Source organism: Falco naumanni, chromosome 3 (genome assembly GCF_017639655.2).
Source record: "Falco naumanni isolate bFalNau1 chromosome 3, bFalNau1.pat, whole genome shotgun sequence".
NCBI lineage: Eukaryota > Metazoa > Chordata > Aves > Falconiformes > Falconidae > Falco > Falco naumanni.
This window is the reverse complement of record NC_054056.1, coordinates 2,262,708-2,289,388: the sequence shown is the minus strand read 5'-3', so window position 1 is coordinate 2,289,388 and position 26,681 is coordinate 2,262,708.

The following is a 26,681-nucleotide window of genomic DNA, read 5'->3' as shown; positions in this document are numbered from 1 at the left end:
AAGCTGGGATGTTACCTATACTGGCAGAACAATTTCCAGTCATCTATTTACACTCCACAGGTAATGGCCAACTGGCCTGACGGTTTAAGTATTACAACAGTTCCTGCTGCAGTCTCTTGTATTTTCACTCGTTTGGCCACGTTTCACACAAATCTCTACCTAAAGAAGAAACACTTGAGAAAAAACTACTTAACACCTTTTGTAAAAGAGTGAAAACATCCCTCTATTAAAAAGTAGTAGCATCATACCTATTTTGAGAGGGACGCAAGAAAAAAGGCTGAAATCCTCTTGGCTCTTGTATTATACACTACTACTATTGTTGCTTAAAAATATTTATGCCATTTGAAAACTGCTTACTAAGAACAGAGATACTGCATGTGTTTTGTGCAAATTTGGTAATTTCAACCATTGGTACTGTCGTATCTCCCCTGAACCCATTTTATTCCAGCTTCAGTTGTTTCATGATTTAAGACATCAAATTGAAACAGCTTCATATCATTTAAGGTACAAACATCTTAAAAAAAAAAAAAAAAAAAAACCACCAACAAAGAAGTTTTTAAAAAATCATCAAATCCCAGTCAGTCTTGTGCATCTCCACGTATAAAAGTTTATATACATTCTTCATAATCTGAAATATACATTTTCTGTCATTATGGGAATTTCCTGTTAGTTATTCCTTCAAAATAAAACGTTACAAAGAAAAAATATCTTACAGGCAATTTTTTTTAATTACACGTTTGAATTTTCACACCACGTAAGCAGCTAAACTGTAAACTGAATCACCAGGATATGCACCAAGACATTGCAGAAATGCATAACTACATAATTGCACCATAGTTTTATTTTGAGAAATGTATAAAAATATTCTGTTTTTCAGCACTATTGTAACATAATACCAAACCAGCCTTCTACATTGCTGGGTGTCATAAGCACAGTATATAATGCAAGGTTTACAAAAGTAGAATGTAGTTTGTCTGGAAGCTTTTCTCTTAGTACCATCTCTAGTCAAAATGTTCACACGCTTCTTATTTACTCACCCCATCCCTAGCTGTTTTAAATAAGACAAACAGCTCCTGGATTCCCATTTTCCACACCTTGCAAACAGGCTTACCCCTGCCCCCGTTACACATTAAACCCCGTGTCATGAAGTGCAAGTTACAAACTGGAACTAAGAGGGAAGGATTTTTCAGGCAAATTCTGGTTTTCAGGAAATGTTGAAATGGCTTATGATGCTGATCTCTTTCTTTTTTTTTTTTTTTTTCTTTTGTCCCTTTTTTTAAAGCCTCTCAGTACTAAACTTTCACATTCCCACTAAAGGTGAGAATTATTGTCAACTGCAGCTTTAAATGAACACCTTATAGGCAAATGAGTCTCAGCATAATAAATTATTTATTATTAGCAACAGCATTAAACAAGGCCATTTCTTTTCTGAACTTCTGGGAACAAATGGCCCTCATCACAAAGATAATATGACTTTAAATTGTCATTATCACCATGCTGTGATAATGACCTATCATTTTGGCACTAGTAACTCCGAGTTGTATCTGTTCCAATCCCTTGCTGTAAAACATATTTAACTCATTTATATCTAAGTATTTAATCTAAGTATTTATTCTGTTTGTCTTCATTTCTTTCTCTGCTTACACACAATCAAGTTCAGTAGGGTTTATTTAATTATTACTATTTTTATTGCAAATTTTTAAAACATCCCACCCATTCTTTTAGGGGTGCAGCTGAGATAAACTGACACAATATTCCCACAATTATAGAGAGAGAATTAAGGAAATGATTGAATTTGACCATCAGGACTGAATATCAGGAAGCTTCCCAAAGCTTACGCACGTACACTCCGATTCAATAAATGCAGACTAATGCTCACAGAATCACACAAAAAAAACCCAAACAAACAACAACAACAAAATACCAAACAAGCAAAAATATAGGTTGGATGTCCAGGAACTCCAGGACATCATCTATTCAAAACTCCTTGTGCAGAGCTCCCTTCAGAGGGAAACCCCATTGCTCACGAGTTTTCCAGAAGAGTTTTGGGAAGAGCCGTTGATGCAGATGCCACAGGTGCTCTGGGCAACCTGGCGGAGCATTTAGCCACCACCTCTGTTAAATTGTTTTCCTTATGTAAAAATCAGAGTTTCTCCTTGTTGCAACTTGGGACCCTCCCCATTTGTCCTTTCACTGAGTCCTCGAGAAGAGCTGGGCTGAGAAGACGTGTTAGACGGTGCTCCCTCAGCCTCTCCTTCCTTACACGTCGTTTCATTTTAGAGGGGGACAATCCCACTCTGGAGCACCTGTTATTGTCTTCCTATTACAAACTGGCTCTAGAGGGCATTTGTACTAAAGTTTCTGAAAGTTTGCTTAAATTTCTTAATATATTATACTGTTGCATTCTGTGCAACAGACTTCGTTTCCTCCAGGCAAATCCACACTGCATTACCGTAGTTAATTTACGTGTGTACAATAAATAACTGTACAATATTTAATAAAAAACAATAAAACTCACTAAAATTATTTGATCTCTTAATTATGGAGGAGTTCTTAAACTGATCTGTACAATGGAAAATCTTCCCTAACAGACAATCTTGCAGTAAGCAGGAGAAAATAATTACATATCAATTCTTGTAGTTTGCCTCAAAATGCGGTTTGTATCCTCCAACTAAACCATCAGAAATACAGATCCAAAGATGTAATAAAAATACAACAGGTATGCAGATTTCAGTGAGCATTGTCAACAGAGAAATAAAAAGCTTTTCCTATAGAAAAAGTTATTTAAAATCACAAAACATTCATTCATGCAGAAAAATAGTAGCAGTAATAATAATAATAGTAATTAAGGAGGGGGGGGAAGAGTACCTCAATTTCTGTAATATAACCACTAGCTGCTTAGTGCATGTCCCAGTTGAAAAAAAGATTAGAAGGAACTGGGAAACATTTTTTCTTGTAAGTGAGAGATCCAAGCCCGTACTGATTTTTCTAAGAGAAGCCAGAGAGAAAACTACGTGTCGAATGTATCAGAAGGAGTTAAAACAGGTCTCTCACACCTTCAGCAATAACACTTAAAATTGCAACCACTAATTTGAACTTCCCTGACTCTATGCGGCTATTGATAGCGCTAATGTATGAAGATAAAAGAATAGAACTCAGCCATGATACACTATCAAGGGAGCAAAACTCCCCCTTCCAAGTTAAACCTGCACAAAGAACAGGACTGAAAACAGTGTCCCCTAGGAGACAAGGCTTTTTGATTTTAGTATTGAAACAGAGGCATTGTTCAAAGAGATCTGTGTGTGAAATAATTATCTTGAAAATAAACACCAAGGTACAACTTAAAACCAAAAAAAAACCCAAAAAACAAACAAACAAAAAAAAAGAACCACACAACTCCCCCCACACTGCACTGGCGCCAGCCCCTGAAGCGTAGGTTTTAGAGCTGATGTTCTGGGAATTCTCGTTTGCTGTAAAAGACGACAATTTCCTAGGGGGTTCCCCCCCAACACTAAAATTCTTTACAAATACATAATTTGATGGTATAATTATGCATACATAATCTCAAGTCTATTTTATTACAAAGGCCATGTTATATCAATTAACTCCTAAGATTGAGTAACTTTTCAGCACCAGGAAGGGCCATTTTTACTCAAATAAACATTGTAAAGGTGGTATTTTCTTCCTACCCTCAAAACTTCTCTCAAAGCACAGGTCTTCTGAGCAAGACATGAAAATAATTTCTGACCATTTTACTCCTGCTCTTTAAATTCCCCCTAAAGCAATGTAATCACGTTGGCCCCCATTTATGATTAAAATGAAAAAACGTAAAAAAATACAAGGTAGCTTCACATTGATTCAACTTCAATAACTTGGCCTACAGAACAGCTTAATTAGCCATTTGAAATTATCTTTGTACTTTTACCTTTTGTTACAGCACAGAATTAGATTCACTATTAATGCACAAAGCAGCACTTACTAGTAAGTATATAACCTTAAATACTTCATTAAAAAGTGCTATTTCCATTTACAGAAGGTATTACTGTAGTCAGTGGCTTTTAAGGGGCTTGTTAATGGCTTACTCTCTTAATTCATCATCAAAATTCACATATTACTAGTAGATGTGTTTTATGAACTTAAGTCAAGAAATATGCTTATTCAGCTGTAACTGCCCACTTGCAAGTGATATTTCCTCCTTAAAAGAAATTTATGATATTCAGTGGTTGTAACGGTCTCATTAATGGAATAATAACTATGTGATTGTTATCAGCACACCTTGGATGATGGGATGTCCATTACACTCACGACAAAGCAGAAGTTGCAGCCATGCCAATGGTTCACCCAACTTACTATGGGGTGTTACAGAATGTGAATTCTTAATTAAAGCAAAACCCCTGAAAAAGCCTACATGCAGGTACTCGGTTCCATTTAGGATGCAACAAATAGAATCTAGTTTACGGGAAGTGGGTGGGGGAGCTTCCAACTGGTAGGAAAATCTCATTCTTTAACTATTATACAAATTAGTCTTCACAGTATGAAATGCTATTAACTTTCCCAAGACACATAAATAGCTCACGTTGTATGCCGCATAGCCACACCTGACTCCGCAAACTAAAGGACCCCAGCTTGTCACAGAGACCACAGCCCAGCCCTGGAGATAAGGACTTCTCAGAATCTTAAAGATGTCCACGAAGGATAAGAAGAGATCAGCAGAGATACCTGGTCAACCAAGAATCCAGCAGCATCCTGGCCCCTCCAATGTACCTTCCAAACCCTCCCGTTGCCTGTCACAGATAAGTGACCACAGCAAGATTGACTCCAGGGGTATCGGTGACAATGGCGAAGCACAGAAAAGGTGTGGGTTCAGGTATGTGACACAAGAGGTGCAGGGACAAGATTGGCTGCTGCTAGAGAACGCCGAAAATTAGCCATCACCATGAAGGGGAACAGCAACTGTTAAAAACTTGTTTAGCGGTGTAGCAAATTTGTTGTAATTTTGCATTCTTACTCATTTACTAAGTTTCAGACTACAGCTTACACTCCTTACAGAGTAACAGTTTTCTCTCTACTGTACTTTCCTGTTCAGTAAATATTACCTAAGACAGTGTTATACAGTACACTGCAGAGAAAAGAGATTGGAATGATAGAGAGATATTCTTTACCACTCCAACACAAACCTGCCAGGCAAGGAGAATTCATTCTGCACACATTACAGACATGTAGTATTTAAAGGGGTGGGGAGAGGTAAAGGAAGGAAAAAAAACCCCACAGAACAAACCAACAAAACATTACAATGCTCATCTTTTTACTTGGATGCATTATCTGCATTTCCCCTAATATATGCAACTCCTGCAGAATAGCTAGGTGTCATTATTCATTACAATTTTCTATTACACTGTGATAAATGACACCCCCAGGGGTAGAGCTGCTCAGCGAATGCTTATTACAGTCATTTAAGTAGGAGCTGATTTACCTTAAATAGGTTGTTTCATATAGCTGTATGCCACAGCAATAGAGGCCTGCCACTGCTATTTTTTTAGTGTTGGAATAACTAGAGTTTAATTGAATTATAACTGTTCCGCATATGTATTGCGCTGTATCCCGTTTATTATATCTTGCAAAACAAGACAGTACTAATTCCACATGCTGTAGAGCTAGAATCCTTTTATTCTCTTTAAAGATCTGACTTTTCTTTTTAGCTTCAAGTTTAAAAAAAAACAACAAACCTTGTTAAACAAACAAATAAAAAAACCCATCAGCCTCTGCAGACAATTTTACAGAAGGCAATCCACAAGTTGTACTAGTCAGTTCCCCGCGTACCAAAAGCAGGCTTCCTCCACCTAGGGATTTCAAGATACCTTTAATCTGGTACCCAGCCGATACGCAGATGCACAGTACTGCCTGGGTAACGTAAGAGCTCAGACAAGATTCTGACAGGAGCAGACTAAACTCCTCTTAGGGGCTTTGGCCTTGTCTTTCCTACTGCCAGAAAAAAAACCCCACAAATTAAGAGCACATACAAGGACATTTTGCTTCAGTTCATATCAATATAACAGATATCGAAGTCTGTTATCAATAGTACGAATGTGATCACAGTTCAAAACCCACAAGTCTAACCCAAAAGAAGATACTCTATTGAGCACATGAAAATACGGCACCTCACTGAAAAGTGAATGAAAGGTAAGAATAAAGAAATGTACAAAAGACAATAAATTCTGCTACTGAACAAAGAAATAATGTAGTTAGTACTGTCCACCTTTCTTCACTATGTTCCTAAATTCTTTTCCAAAAATTTTTTAAAAATCATCAAGTTGAAACACTTCATCAATAGCCACAGATGTTAACATCAGGGTAATTGTAATTCTCAAGGCTCTTTTTCCACCCCAGGTAGCAGAGCTTGTCTCAGATTTAACACTTTTAATTTTTTGTTGTTGTTGTTGCCTTCCTAGTATTGTTATCACTATTCAGGAAATACAGAGAAGCATTTGCACTACATGTGACCTACACAGTTCTGACAATGCAAGATTTTCATTAATGCACTTCTCACAATACTGAGAACAAATCTCACACAGCTGGATTTTGATTGTATAACCGCAATAACACGTTTTTAAGCACATTACAGGAGGTTTAGCATTTCATTACGCATTACTAGTAACCCAACAATATTTTCCAGTTTATTTTGATTAAAAGTGAAAAGCCAGAAAGTGAAAACCCAGAGCAACTAACCTGTTAAATATAGAATTCCATGCTAAAGCAGTACAGACTATCGGAAGTTAAAGATCTTACGCCCAAATAAAATTCAGATGAGACAAACAGGTGGGGAAATAGCCTTATATATCATCGTTTTCACTGGTGAGAAAAACCTGTCTGTCTTCAGATTTTGGCATTCAAATGTAAGTGCCATTATGGCTCAGGTCCAGGGCTAATATAACTGTTCCACCGTAGCAGAAGCCCCTATGCTACAGAATGATGTGGCAAAAAAAAAAAAAAAAAAAAAAAAAAACAAAACATATAATCACACTGGACATAATAATGAAGCAAGTACACAAGTTTTTAATCTGATCCTGTAAATCCCAAATGATAAGTGGGAATAGTATGGAATGGAAAAGGTGAAGCAAGCCTCAACTTTCTAAGAAGACTTCTGAAGTACCTGCTGGCAACATCGCTTTGCATAAGCCACCTACTCTCGGCACAGAACAAAATATCAACATAAATGAGGATGCTAAAATTGTATCACCCATGTACGTGTACTGTAACAGCAAAAATGTTGATAAATAAGCAGTTTTAAAGAGAGGAGTAAATTTACTTGATGAGAACAGAAAACAGTCGCCCTTGTATACTCCTGCCGTTGACATGGCTCTTTAAATGATCAGCATCAATTTAGAGACCCAGTTATAGTGTGAGCTTACACCAACTTTGTCCAGCAATTTAAAGTAGTATTTTAAATGAAAAACAGTAACGAATTAAACTGTAGCTTTCTGAAGTAAATGAGTAAGCCTACAGCCAAAAAATATTCTGATGAGAATACATAAAGCAATTAAACTTCAACTACTTTTTAAAACAAATTCTTTTAGATGCTAATGGCCATTGTTTTCTCACTTAGTAAGTCAAATTTTGTGTCACAAAAGGTTAGATGATTGCAAAGACTTAATTGAACGTCTAAAAGAAAGGGAAATGTTTCTTTAAAAAGCTAAGATGGACCTCTTACCACATTCCTACAGCAAAATGTCCTGTAACAATAGAGCTGTGATTTGCTGAAATTATAATGCTATTATGGTGGAATTAGGGCTTCAATATTTTTAGCAGCTTAAATAGGCCTTCCATTTTTAAAGGACATCTGATAATAGATAATTACATTTCATCTTAAAGAAACTGAGTTGTTTTCTTAAGGAAAAATACTTTTATTTTTTCCATAGAGGTTAAAGCATAGCCATCATTAGTAACAGCAATAGGCTTTAGGTGCCTACTTCAGCTTGGGGGATATATATTAGCATATAAATAGCCGTTGGTGGCTGCTTGATTCTACCTATTTTATGTTTCAGTGTAGCATCAGAATGCACTTAGCAAGAAACCTGGGGGTGTGGGGGGTGAGGGAGAAGTTCACTAATATGGTAGTTTTATAGAGGGGGCATTTTTTGCTATTTAAAAAAAAAATCCCCTCTTTTATTTTATTGGGTTTTCTTTATGTTTACTGTATAATTTCAATAGTCTAATTAATGAGTCCTGAAGGACACTGTGTTAGAGGAAGGTGCATTGGATTAAGCAGCAGCTCTTTTCTGAGAATATGGGAATAAGTAGCACATTTTCTGTAAGATAAACACAGTTGTTTATTTATTTTATATTTACATGAAATGTGTCTAAAATAATTTCTACCTTTTTTATTGATGGAAAGCACTGGAAAAGCAAGGGGCCATTATTACCCTGCCAACACTACTTTCATGCAATACATTTCCTCATGGGAGGCAGACCGGGAAGGAAAGCCACAAGCATTCCCTGTCCTATGTTTCAGACTGACCTTCAAGATTTACTGCTTTAAAATGTTAATCATCATGAGTGACATTTCTCGTGTCACTAAGTGGATTGTAACAGCAGAGGGAGAAACAGTCTTTTTAAGAACTTTCCTCGCAGCCAAAGGGGTGAGTGAAGACGGAGCAGAGGTGAGGAGATGGCTCCTCCAGGAGAGCCGTAAGGGCAGACACGCTTCAGTCAGCGCATTCTTATGAGGGAGGTGGGGAGGACTTGCAGCACAACACGCCTGCCCAGTTGCATATGGAGACCCTCTATGGAAGCACAGCATGCAACTGGTCCAGTGGCATCTCTCCGCCTCCCACTGATCAAGGTTCTGGATGCAGGAGAGCGCCAGGCAGGATGATACAAGCGATCTGCAGTCAGAAGTGCAGCTGCACCCAGCTCAGAACCACCACCCCACTCCTCAGCCAGCACCCCAAGTGTCCCCAACAGCAATGTGTACCTGCATCTGGAGATGCAACAGACCCGTTCTGGCAATTTCAGGGGAATTAAAAGCATTATCCATGAAACATCATGAGGATACATCAGCTTTAGCAGGCAACAAGCTAAAAATAAGATAGCCATCGTTCAAAAATAACTGACTTCTGATACTACACAGTCTAAGCTCTGAACCTTTCAGGCTCACTAGGGAACCGTATGTGATTTGCAAACGCAATAAAGGACAGAGGAAAGCCATACCATTCTGCAGAGGCACCCGCTGGCACCGGCACCTAAAACTCTACGAGAGGCTGCCTTCGGGTAACTGGATCCCACCATTCATACCCATGTGTGCTGAAAACAGGAGCTACATGTACACACGTCGCATGCTACAGATGCGTGCTCATCTCTAACGAATCACATCTGTCACGTTCTGAAAGGTTTGTTATAACCAGAAAGCAGCCAATACTGCAGGCAAGGCTTTCATGATCGCCACTGTCAAACGTTCTGCCTGCCCATACTAAGCCCTTCTAACCAAAGTTAATATCTCGCTTTCTTCATTTTGGTCTTAGGCAAAGTCTCCATCAATTCAACAACAAAACAATTAGGTCCTCAAATGGCAAAGTAAAATAAACCTTTTCTTGCACCACAAGTATCAATATTTGAACCAATGGTTGGAAAAGTGCTGCAATAGATTTTTAGATTGGGCTGATTAAAATGGCCATTAAAAGTATTACTGTTTAATTATAAACAAAACATTGGAAGAAATTAAATACTAGTCCCATCAATTTAAAAATTACCATCTCCCTCTCAGTTAATCAAGTCAAAGAAGGGTCAAAGACCTCTATCTTCTAACAAACACAATTCTTGATTCATTACATTAGTCAAGAATTTTAGATTGTAAAAATGTGACATAACCCTACTATTTTCTCTGCATCATTATCATTTTTAAATATGTTATTTAATCTCCATGACCTCTGCATTACAGTTTATGCTGGATGAAGCGGGGCCAACACCCTGCAAATGAAACAGGCACTTCAGATCTCTCTTCTTCATTAAAAGGGCCAGTGAAAAGAATTAATTTTTAAATTAGTAAAGGCTACTTTTAAGGGGTTTTAAGTCACTAAACCAGAACTAAAATATTTGTATGGTAAAGGGAGAAACATGGAAGTATAGAAACAGGACATTTAAAATATTTCACTTTTTTCTTAGGAAGTTTTAAGTCGAGGTAAATACATGAAAAAGTCATTAGAACAAAGGCTGGTAATACAATCAGCTGTGCAGTCAGAAATATCACAGACCTGCAACTTACCCCCTCACTAGCCAGAGATGTAGGTTTTCATTACTATTACGCCAGTAGGCACAGCAATATCACACCAGCCAAAAAGACCCAGATTAAAAAAAAAAAAAAAAAAAATATAAAGGATTACAACACATCAGGAAGGAGTAAAATTCTACCCTGTTACCACAAACCAAATCTGGATTGTTTGAAAATACCAAATTTGTTAACCTCATACAGTCACAGAATTTACTGAAATACAGTATCATTACATGATTCCTCAAGAGAATATCATATGGTTTAGGCTTATTTCCTAAAGTCCAATATGAAAGTCTACCTTAAACTTGAAACAATAATCAGAGTAAATAAAGCCTGTATAAAAAGAATGGAAAAGGAACTTTAAAAGTTATTTATAAATGAAAATATATATACAAGAAATTTACAAGCTGCTTCAAATTTCTTCCAAAATTTCTCCTTTCCATACGTCTTCCAAGGTAATTACAAAAAAAGAAAAGTTTTACAGCTTTTATCCATAGATACCCACTTATGAAGATAGAATTGCTTACCAGGCAAAACCTTGCCAGGAGGGGTTGCTTATGCTGAGAATTTATGTAGGTTTGTTCATTACTGCTCTGAAGAGGAATATAGGCTTAATGGTTCAGAATGGCTGATAGCTTGAAGGGTTTAGAGAGAGGAAGGCTAACACTGAAAAAGCAAACTGAATCACCAAGAAGTATGGGACTTCAGAAATAAAAATAGTTTCATGATTTCAAATGCCAAACCAACGAAGGCAAACATACAACATGGCAAAGATGAAATTTAAAAATGGTATTTTCAGATTTAATACGTACCAGCAGAGCATTCTTATATTACAGCACCATTTCCTTGAAAAAAAAATAACCAAAAAAAAAAAAATACCAACAGTGCAATCTATCCTAATTCCTAAAGTACTAGCTTTTATGTTGCAGGAAGTCAGTTACTCCTGCGGGAGGATCAGAGAGCTTCTAATGACCTAAACAGAGGAAAAAAAATAAAGTGAGTGGGAGGCTATGATCTCATAAGATCATGTAATTATGACCAAACTACAGCAACCTTGAGACATGCAAGTCATGTTGCAGTACAGCTGTCTTTAGGAGCGACAGTTTTGATCAGAAGCTAACCAGCATCAGTTATTTGGCCCAGCCAAAAAGCCACTTCAACACCCCTCCACCCACCCCTGCCAAAATCAGCTCGATCTGCTTAGTAGAACTCTGCCCTTCCCATTTAAAATCCTGATTAAAAGTTCAGTGGGATTGGCAAGTGATAACCCACAAGTACGCAGAATACAGCAAAATCAGGGTTTGAATTTTTCCTGCATCACTTTAATTACAAAATTAACAGCAGAATCAGTAAACCCATGAAAAACGTCGAAGAAAATTATGAGTAAATTAGGAAGGTGGTCTTCCAACAGGCTTCATACAAGCAACAAATGTGGTTAAACAAAGTTCAGGATGGGGAGAGACGGGGAGTCTGACAACAGGCTGCGCCAGCTGGCCGTGGCGGTCACCGTGGGCACCTTGGTTCTCATTAAAATGCTGGGTACGAACTCCAGTCACCAGACAGAAAGGGATACTGCTTGTGCAAGGTCAGCAGTGTCAGCCGCCTCAGCATGCAGGAACATCATAAAATCTACAGATTAAACTAGTTCTCAAAATATCAGCTTAACACCCCAATATAACCAATATTACAAGAGTTACTCAACAAACACACCAGAGATCTGATCTGTCAAACAACACAAGGCTCGTCTATTTTAAACATCAGAATGGGGATGGGTTTGTCTTCAAGAGGCTTGTGAACTCGTTAACAACTGGTTAGTTCACATCACTAAGCAATTCCATTGAGAACGTTACTGTTGATGGTACAAATCAACCACACAGAACAGAAATTAAGTCCAAATAAATCAGATTTCAATTCCTCCTAAAGCATATGAAAATGACCACACACAAGCAACAAGAGCAACAACAAAAGACTCGCAGATCATCCACGTCTGGGAAACAATCCATCTGAAAGCAATTATTTCTCATGTGTTTGATGTATTCCGCACACCAAGATTTGCATTTTATGTACTTACATACAGAGAATTAAGTACTTATTTATCTATCGCCATAGTACTCGATCTTTCAGATCTGATAACTTCTTGTGAAAAACAAGCAAAACAAGTTTGTGTCTAGCTCCAAATTTCCAGCCTGCACTGACATACTAATGATGAACAGAACCATGCGCTTCCCCTTTGACAGTCGTACCCAGGAGAGTTTAAGGGACAAACCAACCAACCAGAAACACAACAACAAAAAAAAAAAAAAAACCCACACACAACAACAACAAAAAAACAACTAACCCAACTTCAGATGTGATTTAGATTTCTATTTCCCCAACCAGGAATATTTTTTCATGTATAAACATTCTGCCCTTTCAGAAAAAAATCTCACAGTAATGATAGGGTTCTGTGATAATTATAGCATCATTACTTAAGTACAGTTTATGTAAAAATATCCCTAGCAGTTAGACAAACATTGGCCTAATGATCAAAAGTATGGAAGTCCCATAAGAACAAGGATTTAATAGTGCAGTACGACAACACTTCTCACAACGTACAGCTTAATCAACATCACTCTGAAGCTATTTTTGCAGACCGAGTTATGTTGGTTTACATCAACTTACAACTTACTGCTCTATCCGTAACCACCTAATTCGAGAAGAAAAGCGAATGGAAGGTGAACAAGGGGAACCACAGCATCCTTTTTCCTGAGAACATCCCTTCCAAGGAGCCAGCCCATGATGGCTGAAGTGCTCTCCTGTGGCAGATAAGCTCAAGGCGGTATAAATATATGGCAGCCATTGCACGCTATACATCAGGCTTGTCTTCTGGAAACAGTATGCTTTTCCTGCTCTTAATGAAACAGTCTCCCCTGCATAGGAGAAGCTAACGATAGGAGAAGTGACTTTGATGGGATTCACGGGAAGCTTTATTTCCAATTGGAGTAGCTGTTGGGCCCTAGCCCTTCCAGCTCAAAGAAAAATCCAACACGTCTTACCGGAAAATGTAGGGGATTTTCACAGGCATTCCCAACTCATCTGTCTAGATAAATGAATGGTTCTGCTTTTACTGTCGTCCTGATCAAATAAAAAACATTAGCCTGAAAGCAATCTTTGTTTATTTCCCTTCCTGAGATGGAGTTGAGAGGCTACAGATTTCACAATGGGTTCTATTATGCAGACATGTACTTTTTGCAAACATGAGCATTGGAAGAAAATACACCTTGGATCAGAAACATTTTTATTGTGATGCATGGAGTTACCAAAAATCCTCACAAATTACTTTAAGATAAATTAATAATATTTGTAGCCTGCAGCATCTGGTCATTGAGCACCCCGGTCCAATGGAAGGTGTCCCTGCCCAGGGCAGGGCAGTTGGAACTAGATGACCTTTAAGGGTCCTTCCCAGCTAAACCACTCCATGATTCCATGATCTGCCCCTAAAACTATTTAATCACCATCCATCCTCCTGCTCTTTGACAAGCAAAAACACTTAACTGCTAGGATACATCCGAATTACCTCTTAACATCTCTTGAGCAAAACTTAAGGACACTTTGTGAGCTATCTGCTTTACTTCCAAATATATTACTTAAGGTTACACAACCAAAACCTAAACCCCAATAGCTAGGACTTCCCCTTCAAACAAAGATCAAACATATTGCCTGTAAAAGTGAAAATAAAGACTTTTGTAGAAGTGGTGTGCCAGTAAGATATCTTTAGAAATTTTAAGTATCTTCATTAAAAGTTTATGTAAATATATGTAAGCAAAAGCAATAAACTAGAAATATTTGTACCAATGCATTTCAGACTACGTCTACATTCTTTTAAGACCATTTAGTGCTGTTTTAATCATTCAGCTTCTTTAAATGCTTTCTCATTGGGTGTGTAAAAAGAAAATATAATCTTTTCTTTAAACTTTTCTCAAAGCCTATAATTTTGTACCTATGGTAAACTGCAGGAACAAAACCCAGACTGCAGGCTTAATCAATTAGCAACTGCAAAATAACTTCTCACGAAATCACGTATTTTTTGGAGATAGTAACACAGGGGAATAACAAGATTGTTTTCCACAGCACTCATCGTTAACTTCAGTATCAGCAGAACAAGACCAAAGATCAAACTTTTGTAGTCCTCTGTGTTAAGAATTAAGCCATTGAGGACGGGGTTTTGTTGTTTTGTGTTTTGGTTTTTTTTAAACTCTATTTGCAATCTCATTGTAGCAAAGACAGGTTTAACTGACTAGCAGAAATGAAGCAACAGATGCAAAATAAGGAAGTTTTGTTTGTTTGTTTGTTCTTTTTACGGTTTCTTTTGTTTATTTATAAAGTGTGGTTTTTTCCCTGAAGCAAAACAAAACTGTTAGCAACAGTTAAGACAGCAAACTGTTAAGACAATACATAGAAAAAAGCTATTTATTCACTTACATCCAGTAGTGTCTTTGTCCTGATGCCTTAGGCTTGAAAATTCACAAAACAGGACTATCAGTAATGCTAGCTCTAGGTTTACAATGTTCAAAATTTATTACGGATTTGTCAAATATTTAGGAATTATCAGCATACACAAAATCCACAAGGGCAATCCAAATAACTGCAAGAACTACTACATGTAAGCAAAACATTCTCATATGATAAATTTTGCAGAGCCAAGTCCCCTATGAAGGTCTTCTGGTGAACTGCCTCAGTTACGTGATGGATTATATTTTCATTCAAAATGAAACAAAACAAAAACAACAACAACAACAAAAAAAAAAGATGTGTTTGAGAAAGTCTTTGGAATTGCAAGTATCCAAACATTAATTACTTGAGGGTCATCAAAAGAAGTCAGGTGCATGGCGCTTTAGCCACTGAATTAAGTTCTCATCCTCCCTCCCTCCCACACCAGCGTACTCAGAGCCCTAGTTACCAGTGCCTTAGCAGAACAGTAGACACAAGTGATCAAGTCCCTTGCCAAAGCACCTTTCTGACCCTCCGTCCCTGCCCCAAACCTGCCAGGTCCAGCGCCAGAGCGAGCCCCAGGCTCTGTGGCAGGGTTTCCGATGGAGAACCTGATCTCTACGCAGTGCTGTTCTTGAGATTCCTGCCCCCAAAATGTTTTCATGAATATGTTTTGTTACACACAAGGGAACTACGCATACACACACAAGTACCTCTTTGCTCAAGTTTTGTCAACAAAACTATGTGAAAACTTTTAAGAGGAAATTATTAACAACCACTGGTCGGGAGGGACAAGCCCACACCACCAATAAAGCAAAGTACGCACGTTACCATGGGGTCACACACCACGGAGCTCCGGTGAAGGATGGGAGGCGATTTCTGCGAGGGTTAGATCTGGCTGCCAAGCTGTATCGCCATCAGGCAATCCTCATCAGCAGAGCCCTCATTTTCTGAAATCCTGTCTTGAGGAGTGAAGCACAGATACGATAATGTTTGGTATCTCAACTTAGCGAAGAATGAAATTCTGCTAAAATACTGAAATGGCTTTAAAATTGGCACTTAGTGTCTTGAAGAAATAAAATTAGAAGCTGCTTTAGAAGTGTTTTAGAAAAGTACAGTGAAATTCTTCTATTTTTCCAGCTGCCTCTCAGTTTAAACTGAGCCATTTCACGTGTTCGCTGTTGCTGTGATTGCCCTTACCACAGGCTTATTTCCACTCTCCGCATGAAATAACTCCTTCAACTGAATTTCAGAAAACAAACCAAAGGCACAGACCAATACACAGAACAACATTAAAGTGTGCTTTAAAAGGACAAAAACAGAGGAGAAAAAGCCTTGCAAGGGATGAACTAAATTCGCTCAGCACTTCCCACGCTTTCCAACACATACAAACACCACAGCTCTATTTCTAGACAGTCATCCTCACGTAACCCGGGACTTAAAAAAAAAAAAAAAAAAGTTTGAAATCAACCCTAGACAGAGTTAGGCAATTTAACACTGCTCTGTAGAAAAAAACCCACCTGATCTGCTTCATTTCAGTTTACATTGGTGTGGGGTTTGTTCCTGTTGGGAAGTAACTCAGTACTGTATTGCAAAACCAGCCCAGAAATATATTTCACATTCTGTTGACTGAATTGTGGGAAATGTACTGCCAAGATAGACAAGTCTCCTGAGTGCAAAAACATCTGTAATCATAATTAAATTATAAAGTGCTGGTAGCATCTGTTTCCTCGGTCCCTGCGGGGCTTATGTGTAGCACTTGAGGTGATCTCAGTATAGTGGTCAAACGGGTTAATTATTCTACAATGGGAAGTATAAAAGAAGTAACACTCTGAGGGGGAAGTATCACCAAGGAAATGCCCATTACTGATTCAATGGTCAGCAACTGAAGAACATTCACAGCAGGCTGCTAATGACGAGACAAAGATCACAGCTAGACACATCATGCTTGTAAGGACATCAACTCAAGAAATAATAATGCTGAGATAGCACATACTAGAATAGATGGTGTATACAAAAAAGAAGGAAAGAAAATTATGAAGATGGAAAAAAAAAAAAAAAAAAGATGCTTTCATCTGATACTTATTCATTCCACTAAGTATTTCAAGTTCTGTGAGCGGTGGGTGAGGTGGGGAGCTTCTTTTTATCACACTTTAGCAGATGAGGGGTTTTTTTTGCCCCTCTCTTTAAAACCATATCTCCGGAGGTCTGTGTTGCAAAGCAGTCCATAAAACTTAAGGGTTTTTAAAAGGGTCATGTTCACAGGGCCAGACACATGTATTCTGTTATGACTGTTGAACTTATAAAAACGTGTCATTTTGAATTGTGAAGATGAAGTATAACACAGTGAGATATGTTCGGTTTCCTAATGCCTTAAGAATATTTTGTTCACTGTATAGTTATCACACACTTATTTCTGCAAGGCATGCTGCTTCTTGTACATGTCAGCTGAAACGACAGCAGCCCTATTCAAAGACAGATGATGTACCTCCTGCTGTGCTAGCAAACAGACACTCAACAAGACTTGACTTTCACCGCTAACAGGCATAGACATTGAACTCTGCAAATGAAGCCTCAGACCGAAAGAATGTGTCCAAAAAAGCCCAGAGCTTCAGACTCCAAGTTGTAGTCTGTGCCTCTCAGCTTGATGGAAGCAGCTCTCTCAGTTGGCCTTGTTCTTTCCAGATCTTTAATTCAAATTGTGAATCAAGGAAAGATTTGAAATGGGGAAAGACACACAACCTGACTATTGACAGTCAAAAATGCAACATTCTGGAAAATTATTGTATCCTTTGTTTAATGGAAGAGTCATGTGATTCCCCCTTAAAATGGAGACAACAGGTTTGTTTTAGTTTTCCAATCTATCACGTAAGAGCTTTCTCACATAGACTTCAGAATAACTGAAATAACTTTGTATGATGAACTTTATTTCTTTAGAGTAACATCGAATTTCCTAGTTAATGTCCCTAAATAATGACTCGGAAGATAAACAGGGAGACATCAAGGACTATTTCCCAGAACCAGAAGGATGACAAGCAAACGTGCACTTGTATCTACCATTACTTAAGATAACTGGAGCCTGAGCACTGATGAGACCTTAAAACAACAAAAAAGATGCCCAACAAGCTGAATCATGGAAGTTCTTTTCAAGTGCCAGCAGCCAATTCTACCCTATAGATATGCACTTTCTGGAGATTTATCATAATAAAAATCAAAGAAGTCGTTAAACCATTGGTACTTCAGGACACTGAAATTATGTAAGAAAGAATTTTCGCACCACAGTTGGTAAAAGTTGGTAAAAGGCTTATTCTGAAAAAGGCAGCCAGGAGAAAGCAGCACAGCATTCCTGATCCCTCAAGAAAGATTTCTATTATGCTTAGTAGCTTCAAGGAAATTTGAGTAAGTTCTTTAGTCAAAACCGTTCACTAATAAATTAATAAAACCATGTTAGGATTTCTTTTTTGTCAGCAATTATCTAAAATTGCTACTATTAAAGAAAGAAAAGACATTAAGAAGTGTGTCTTCTAGATATCTCAGAGCACAATATATAAACAGGATTTGATTCTGCTATTTACCACAGTGTAAACCAAGAGCAATTCAGAGGAATCCAGTGTAGGATTCACGTGTAAGTTGGCTTAAGTTTGGAAGCGAACAGAGCTGTACCAGAAGGGAGGAGGGCAACGACAGTATCTTTCTTTTCAGTAGAGTTTTATAGTTTCATAAATAACAGTGGTCATCCATCTATGCCCAATGATTGCTTTCACCTGGTTAGTCAACTGCAAGAAAATTTGGCAGAAGAGTTAAGATCCAAAGTTCTAGTTATTTTAATTAAAAAAAAAAAAACCCAACAAAACAAAACCCAGGAAAAAAAAAAATCACAGCCAAATCAGCCAAAAGGAAACCCAACCCCACCCCCACCCCCCAGCCAACAGCTAGATTGACAGAAAACATCCAGTTTGTTGCCTCCACTGAATTAAACTCTACACTGTGAACTCTGCAGTTGCTCATCTTTTGGCAGCAAATCTACGTATGGTTGGTTTGGAATTGGTCACAATCCTGTGCTGCCCCAACCCCATTAGTAATTAAACAACGTAAGTGGTAGGTGCAGGCAGAGGAAGGAAGAGCTTAGAGCATCCAAGAACTGGTTACCACCAGCCTACGTACTGAGGTTACAGTACATAAACGCATAAGAAGTGAGGACTATTAACTTGCATATTGATTTGTTTGGAATGTATTTTATCCGTAGTTACTCTTGAGTATAAGTCCTTTCCTATAGGATTCAAATTAAAAACAAATAAAAAAAAGAACATACACACACACTGCAGCATCAGGCTTCTTAAAATGAAGGATTCTGTAAAACAGCATGGTAGCCCCTGGGTTCTCACTTACAAATAATAAAACCCAGCCGATTTAAAAGCTTATAGAAATCTTCATGCAGACGACTTATAAGCACAGCATAAAAAAAAAGGCAACAAAGAACAAGACAAGCAATAAATGATGCTCTCTCCGTTTTCATGAAAATGCCTTTTTTTTTACACACACACACACAGATGGGCTTTCTTTCATTTTTCCATTTGCTGGCAAACTGATTGGCCTGCTTTTCTTCAGCATATCGTTAGGAAATGTGGCATGTTTACTGACTGAGGTATTAAGAAACTAATACTAATGAAGAAAACAGAAATAAAGCTGAGCCTTTTTTCCATTTACTATCCAGAATACTTGGCTTGCTAGAACACTGCCACTAGGGTTTAAATTCAATACTGAAAACAAAGTAAATTACTTTACAGTCCCAATTAGCGTCCATTTAGTCTTTGACATTCTGGTTATGGGATTCCTAAAACCAGAATTTGTTATGTAAGAAATCTAGAGTCAGAACTTTATTTTTTAACAACACAAATTGTAGAATTAGCACCTGATGGTAACAAAAAAAAAATTTACATAAACAAAGGATGGTTCTTACTGGAAAACAGATTTCCTCTTTCACAGCCTTGTATCAGTTCATGTCTCTAATCTACGCCTTCTCAAGGGGCTGGGACCATTCTTTACTGCCATTTTCAGGCTGACAAAGTCTAAACTTGGAAGCAAACAAGCATTTCATCTTTGTTCAGGCAACACTGCTGCTCCACAGAGCAAAAAAATCTCCTGGAATTTTGGAAGGCATGGATAGATAGCGCTGACTGTAGGTTAATCTCTTTCCTTAAAGGCAAGATAGAGACAATAAGTAAAATACATAAAGATTCTATAGATTTGCAATCGCTCTAATAAAATCTAATCTAGTAATTACAAATTACAACTTCCTCTACAGGATACCTTGGCTTAGATTTAAAAGACAGTATAAATCTCTTCGTTTTGCCTATTGACAACTGTATTGTCTCACAACTGTCAAACTCCTGAATCCTTCATGCAGATTTGTTTTAAATGTCTTAAGTGACAGAATTTCACCCATTTACTTAATATCATGTTATAGTCAGAGACATGTATAGCTGTGGGTGTAAATGTTTTTGCCATCCTCCAGCTCAGCCCACCTCCCGACTAGATCTCTACGATCAACCGCAGGATCTTCTCTCCCTTGCAGAAAGCCAGAACACGAAAAGCTCCTGCAACCATCAGGAAAGCTCATCAATTTTTTCTAAAGGTTTGCAGGTCTCCAGATCTGATAGACCAAGGTGCAGTTTCAAACAAGCTGAGGAAAGTTTATTTCCTCCTGTAAGCAGGTACCTTTTCCAGACTTGTCGTACTTCAGAGTTAGAAATTCAGCCTCTTCCCGCATTTTGGTGCTACTAAAAAAAAAAAAAATAACTGTTTGGGATTGCCCTCTATTTTTCCTTACTTGAGGCTGATCTAGAACAAATGTTTGACACCAAGAGATTGTTGTTATTTGGGAAATCTGGAACTGAGACATTTTAGTATATACAGACACCTTATTTGATAATTTTGTGATATTTTATGTTTGGCTTCTTGTTGCTAATATCAGCTGGAATCTTCCCTTAGCATTTCAGATGCAAACACTTGCTAAGACAGTCCAACAATGACAACAATTAGACCGAGACAACAAAACAAAACCAATCATTCAACCTTAAAATGAAAACTGAAGCCAAACACCTAGACTAAGAAAGGAAGAAATTATAAAGTAAATTATAAACAAACTCAACTTGTAAATTATCCACCTGCTGAAGATGTGCCTGCTTCACATTCTGAAGACCTGACATTGCTGCATTCCTCTAAAATGAAAGCATTTGGCTGTATCAGACATAAACCAACACGTTCAGATTTAGGCTGAAAAAAACCCAAAACAGCAAAGCAGCAAACCCCTTTGGGCTACAGAGACAGTGCAACAGTAAACACTAACTTGTCCTATAATTCCATATATTCCCAGTAAGCACCAAGATGAATATTTTGACAATTTTACTCCAAATGATAACTTTCTATTTGTAAGTATTGCTTCCCTATTGCAACAGGTTAGAAAATGAAAAACCTAGATGATACGATTTTCAAAGATGGTGATAAATCTCACACAATCATTAAATTTAGAAAGAGAAAAAGGTAAACATTTTTTTGTTAATAAATCCAAAATCAGGTAAGAGGTAAACCAGATGATTTTAGAGAAAAAAAATAAATAGAAGCTCAGCAAGTTCTTTACTTTGGTCTTTAATTCACTTGTATTTTAACTACTAAAGTAGCTTTGTGTTGTTATAAACATAGACTAAATAAGTGTTATTGTATAACAAATCACTTCCCTAACTACGCAGAAACAGTAGAAAGTTCGATTCTACCAAACCCTTTAATTTACAGACATAGAACAATTCAAAAGACATTTTAACTTGGCTTCTTTGGAAAGTATTCTTCAAACCTGTGTCAAGCGAAGCTGCAACATGGCTAACATTTGAACCCTCAAAAGCCTCATCTTACTCTTCAAGTGACTGTGTGTGTCAAACATGAATTTCTGAAGCTTTAGCTTTAAAGAGCCACACAGTAAAAGGTCGGTGGAGTCGGAATCAGAAAAGTCAGTGATAGAAATAGCGTTTTAGAGGGAAATTGGAGCCAATAAAAATCAGGTATGAAAAAAAAAGGTCCTTCCTTGTTATAACTGGCATTGGACAGTACTACCACCATATCTGAACACATTAACGTCTCCACATGTATTTTGGTAGAAACTATTCTAAAATACAATTTGAGGATGCTTGTATCTAGAGCAATCTAATACCCACGAGCAGGGAGCCGAGGGCTCTCGGAACCCTTCACCTCCAACTTTGCTCTGTATGGGCTCTTGACCTGCTCCACCAAACCCAGTATGCATTTTTAGCATTGCATGTACATCCCTCCTGGTCTGACAGGAGCAGCAGCAGCAGCGATTTTAGCACCACAATATAGCAAGAGGACAGTAACAGAAAGCTGGAAGCTAACCAGACCTCTCCACAGACCACCTTTCCATCATGACTGAATCCACCTAGATCTCTCCAGCCGTCACAACACACAACCTGGGCATGAGGATTAGCTGATTGCTTAAAAACAACACAAATTTATTAAACTGGGAGGGGGGGAGCAAACTCAAAATTTAAGCATTGTATCTACTACTACAGACCATAATAAGGGTTATTACAAAAAGGAATCAAAGAGGAAGCCTCTTCCAGGATTTTGTTGATTGTACATTTGATAGCTTTTTATCTAGCCAGGCGATCCAAAATGTATAGCTACAGAAAATTGTAGAGGGAGATTCAAAATGAGAAAGGAAGTGGGAACAAAATTCAGCATAGATCTCCCCTACTTCATATAGAGTATTTAATGAACAAAACAAGAACCCACCTCAGAGCTTCACAAAGCAGTGCAAAAATAGCATCCTCACAGTAAAAGAAACGCGCTATAAAGAGCTATTGGAGCATCTGTGGGAATCTGTTGGAGCAGCAACTCTGTTATTTGCTGTGGTCTTATATGCTTGAAGGAAGCAAGTGGGCAATTACGAAGGGAGCACAGAATTTTTCTTGCAGTAAGAAATGAGATTCACAGAAGTTTAATGCTGTTTGCACTTATTTTCATAGAACAAATTATCTGTAATTAGGTAAAGCGATGAAATAAATGTTAAGCATGCTACAATACATTTTCTACATGTTTCTACCTTACAGAATTCAGAATAAATTTAGTTTTACTTTATTGCTTAAGTATTATTTTACATTACAAATCAGTTATCGGTTTGCTGCACATCTGCAGGAACTACAGATTACAATCTCTGTCAAAAACCACCTGTATTTTTACTATAATATTGCAAATCTGAAGGGATAGTACCACACGACTTAGGATAAGTTACAGAGTCTTCCCAAGCATTTTTTTCTGCATTTGGAATTATTAAAAAGGTAGTATTTTGGTAAGTGAGCATTTAAGTATCAACATGCAGAGAAAGCAATGCAAGATTTCTTCCTTCCCAACAGACAGACAGATTAATTAGCTATAACTATGTCAGTATGCTGCTATACGGTATCACATCCCTCCAAACACCGGAGAAGCTGCCTCACCGTATCAGGATCTCTACGCTACCACCGGAAAAAAACCTGCAGTTAAGCAAACGGCTGGCTAGTAATAAATTTAAAACCCCACCTGACATGATAAATGAAAAAGAATAAATGTATACAGCTAGTGAAACTTTCAGGGAACAGGGGGAGACTTCAACACTTCTGCTGACAGTGACTTTACTGTCAGTGGCCTGTCTCTCTCGGAGGCAGCTGTCAATCACAGACCATCCTTCTCTCCCAGAGGAGTTCATTGTGCCTGCAGACAGTTGTGGAATAACTGCTCCTAGGCGTCAGAGCGGCAGATGGAGTGTATCTGTCAATCATTGTCACTAATTATTAACTTCTGTCACTCAGAGCAAGGCAACATATCTCCGCCTGATCCTCTGTGATTTGATCTGCTACGCCACCTCAGAGACAGGCAGTTCAACCTTCCTTTATGTGTCACACACGGCGCTCTGCTGGGTCAGCCCTGTGACTCAGTGTTCAGCGGAATTCTATTTTAGCCACGGAACATTACAGGGAGAAGCTGGCACAAAGGACACGCTCTGCCTTCAAATGCAGCGGTCACTCATCGTCCATAAACATTTCAGAAATACCAGCCTCCCAAGTTTTAAACAAGGGGAAGGAGAAGAATCTAAACACAAGCCAAGTAACTCAAGTTTTCACATAAGCTGCCCCTCGTAATTCACTAAAATTTTAATTACCCTATCTCAGAAGACTTACTCTGAAAAGAGGCAATTTCTTCTAATGGTAATTATTTACAACCATGAGTAAAGGTAAGGGGGGGGGGGGGGGGGGGGGGGGGGGGCCAGACCCGGTCAAGAAAGATCACCCTTTCCTTTTCCGTTGGCCAGAAAAATGACTAGAAATTATCATTGGTGATATCTGATTGATCTCACATTTGACTGGATTTTCTATCTTGGAATTAGGGGTACTTTTATTTAAAATTCCATGTAACAACACTGGCTGCGGTCATTAAAGGAAAAGGATCAATAACTGAAACATACCACTGCAGGAAAAGCATATTCTCCCTCGTTATATTTTCAAGTTTACACCTGATATCCCTCTAGAAACTCTGCTTAGCCAAACCCAATGCAGTATCACAAGGCTGCACAAGAACGTTTATTATACAGACTTTATAATAGGAGAGAAATCATAGTGCCTTCAGTACTTAAAATTCTATAAATCCAAGAGGCTCCAGACACTTTTTATAAAACTAGAACATGTAATAATATTTCTTCAAGTATCTCTGCTTTGGGAACAGTATTATGCACAGACCTATTTAAACACAGACACCCCTCTGCAGGCTTAAGCACTTCATCGCTTTTAGGATTGGCAAAGTCATGAACGATGCAGAGATTTGTTCAGGCATAAACATCTGGTGTGGATTTTAACAAACTACTACTGGTATATTCCAATATCTTGTATTCTATCATACTCTAATACAACAAAATGCAAAAATGTGAATATCAAAAATGGATTCAAGCCACATGTACAGATTAGGAGACAAGATCCTGGAAGAAGAATGCTTCCAAGAAGTATTTACAGAAGTACTCTTGTTTAAGCTTCCACTGCAATGTGGGAAAATGGCTAAAAGCAATACTGGGTGCATTTAAGGGTAGAGAAGACAAGGGGAAATTATTCCACTCCTGCAGTTTGCATCAATTAATCAAAGTGTAGAGCAAGTTTTTCTGGTGTTCCCATTCCAAAGGAATAACAGAGACTTACAGAAAGAACCTCCCCATTACAAGACACTTGCAAAACTCACTTTTGGTTTTGTTCTGTTGGGGTTTTTTTTTTTTGAATGAAAAGGCTCTGAGTACAAATTTCATCATCACATATAAGGCTCATCATGGAAAGACAACGACAAATATTCTGCAGGCTTTTGAAGACTGGTCTGAAAAGAGAGAGAAAAGAGCTAAACATGTACAAATTAGGGGGGGGGCGGGGACGGGCGGACGACACACACGACTACAACAACCAAACACCTCCATCACCACTTTTTAAAGTAAAGGTGATCCAGTTTACACAGTGGATTGTCCACAGTCTCTTGAACATTTTGAACATTTTCCTCTCCAGACAATGCAATTTAGCTGAGTACCGTGCATTTTTAGAAAAGTTAATGGGTTCAAGAAGACATTAATGGCTGAACAACAGTATTAGCCTGTCCCATTTCCATTGTTGTCTTTAAATTTCCTAAGAAGTTACTAAGTTTCAAGTTTTAAAATTTTAAGCACTTCAGAATTGGTAAGATTTTGTTGTCATCTTAAATTCTATGAACCCCCTTATCCACTATCACTTAGTCTGACTATAACATCTCAATAGTTAGCTACACCACTTTATTTCCTTCACTTGAATTACAAAAAAATAAATTTAACCAATAAAGTTCAAAATTTGAAGACCCATGCTAGACTTGAAAATTCTTACACGTGCACTCATAAGTTTAAACAGTAGATTCTTCATTCATTATCTTTCTCTTTGAATACTAAATGACTTTTCCATACCAAAGGATACAGATCCTAACCAGCCCGAGGTTCTGTACTTACCTCCCCACAACAAAAAAAAACACTCAACCACCAAACAAAAAATGACATTTCTCTAGGTATTTGTTTTTAAAAGCTCACAACGGCTTTTATAGGTCTATTCAAGATCCTTACCCATTTCACTCTTAGAATACTTCTGACTCACATGCAAATCAGGTTTCAAACTGATAAATGAAAGAAATAAACAGAAAACAGCTGAAAAAGGGAGCCATCCCTGGAAAGCACATAGCAAACTGATATTTCAAATCTTGGGAAATTTTCATTTTTTTCCTCACACAAGCCCCTTTAAAAGAAGATACATTTCAGTGCCTCTAATTATAAGAACTTTTGTTAATGTACAGTTTTCATTGGAAAATAGGAACAAAAAGAGACCATGAGACTATTTCTTCTTCCTCTGTTTTAGACCCTGACCATCTGCTGTCATTACAGCTCAAAGTACATTTCATTTCCTTTCACAACCTTTGACAAGAACCACTAACACTATTTTAGCTGAAGAAACTTTTATAAAATATTACAATCAAATCAATTGCATTAACACATTTGAACCTCTAAGTTCAACACAGTGGAAAACACAATACTTTTTTATTATATCAGCTGTCTCGTCATATATAAATCATCTATAACTAAAACCAAAAGTATTGAGAGTACTATTTATCCAGAGTCAGCAAAAGGAATTATCTGACAGCTGAAAATGAAAAACCACTAATAAGCATTACAGTGTATTGAAAAGTTTAAACAATGTGATTAAGGAAACTTTTGCAATAATAAAGAGTGTATATGATTCTATTTTACCTTGCTAACAAAATTCCTCCGGGATTTCTTATTCTGTTATACAATAACTAAACTGGAATATTATGTTAAACAAGTCTCACATTCTACCTGTATTCAGAATATATTTAA